Here is a 1,554-nt window from a genome sequence, read left to right as displayed (position 1 = left end):
GGCTTGGGAATGTACTGTCAGTCATTTTCAAATCTACTTAGAGCCTCTAGGTGAATGACATCACACAGCGGTGGCAACACATGTCAAACTCAAGAGCAGTATGTACAGAAAAAAAAAATGGCGGCACCAGCTTATCCCAAAGGAATAATTCCAATTATGCCAGATACACATTGATTGTTTCTGGAGGTGTTACGCACATGACAACTACCACCAGGCCATACCACTTAAAGGGTCCCTACCTCAGAATATGTCCAACTTGGAAAAGCATTTGAGTGTAGCATCATAGAGGCAGATGTAATCATTAATATCTCCCTTTTTCCCCCTAAAAGAACTATGGCTGTCTGGTATGCCGCAGTTGATAACATGTCAGTTGTTTAACAATAGATATTTCGCCTCTCTATCCACTATCAGGCGATTGACTTCCTACAAAAGCAAAAGACAACTCATTCAGTCCCTGGCTAATTTTACAAAGTTCCTCTGTCTTTTTCTTTTTTCAGAACCTAGTAACTTATGCTGTACTTATGAAGCCAAAGCATTGATTTTCCCATAAGCCTCAGCAGGATATGTGACTTCTCATAGAGCATCATTTTATATGCTTTCTTCTGTTAATATTTTGAAAAGTTGTGGACATGTTATTTTGTTGATTTCTGATAACTTGGTCCTGACATTTTTTTAATAACCAGTCTTCCATAATAAATAGTCACTACAAATAAGGTTTTTTGTTTTGTTTTTTTTTTGTTTGTTTGTTTGTTTGGGTTTTTTTTGTTTTTTTTTTTTTTTACTAAAATCCTCCAGTCAGAAGGAAGAAAATCTTCCCCAAAAATAGACAATGCAAAAGGAAGGAGCAATTGGTGCATGTGTACTGAGCACACGCCTGCTTAAGATTCTTTATCTTGCTAGGCAGTGGTGGCTCACGCCTTTAATCCCAGCACTTGGGAGGCAGAGGCAGGTGGATTGCTGAGTTTGAGTCCAGCCTGGTCTACAGAGTGAGTTCCAGGACAGCTAGACTATACAGAGAAACCCTGCCTCAAAAAATAAAAAAACAAAAAAATTCCTCTGTCTTAAAGAAATGGGTATATAATTTCTAACTCTTTGCCCGGGGTTATTAGGATCAGGCATTTTACTCAAGAGAAAATTCTTCCACATCTTTTCCCACCTCTGAGACTCCATACAAAGTCTCCTGTCTGGGAGACCTGTACCGAGGTAAAAAGAGTTAATTCTCTCATGGAGTATGAGAAACCTCCCTACCAGCCTCAGGGAAAAAAAAAAGAAACAAAGTAACAAAGTAAGTTTCCATGTCATCAGGATCTGCCCTTGAGGGAATTAGAGCTGGGGGTCGAGTAGTAAGATCAGCAACAAAGAGGAAGATCCTCAACCTTGTCACACAGAGGCGCTAGATAATGTGTCTTCAGCTTCTCCTTCTTTTTTTATTTCCAGTATTTCTGCATGTTCTTTTTTTGTTTTGTTTTGTTTTTTAAAGATTTATTTTTATTTTATTTTATTTCTTTTTTATTTCTTTTTTTGTTTGTAATCTTTTTTTAAAAAAAGTTTTAT

General features: G+C 37.3%; 1 long non-coding RNA gene across 1 annotated transcript in view; it reads left to right on the top strand.

The window, feature by feature from the left end:
- LOC116092508 overlaps window positions 1-713 on the top strand; it is a 1,028-nt gene extending 315 nt beyond the window's left edge. The window contains exon 2 of the long non-coding RNA XR_004119294.1: window positions 51-713. This is a non-coding gene — a long non-coding RNA (uncharacterized LOC116092508). The remainder of the gene's footprint in view (window positions 1-50) is intronic.
- The last annotated feature ends 841 nt before the right edge of the window (window positions 714-1,554 follow it).

This window comes from Mastomys coucha, unplaced genomic scaffold (assembly GCF_008632895.1).
Source record: "Mastomys coucha isolate ucsf_1 unplaced genomic scaffold, UCSF_Mcou_1 pScaffold15, whole genome shotgun sequence".
Classification (NCBI taxonomy): Eukaryota; Metazoa; Chordata; class Mammalia; order Rodentia; family Muridae; genus Mastomys; species Mastomys coucha.
The sequence above is the reverse complement of the archived record's forward strand: the minus strand, read 5'-3'. Positions and strand labels throughout refer to the sequence as shown.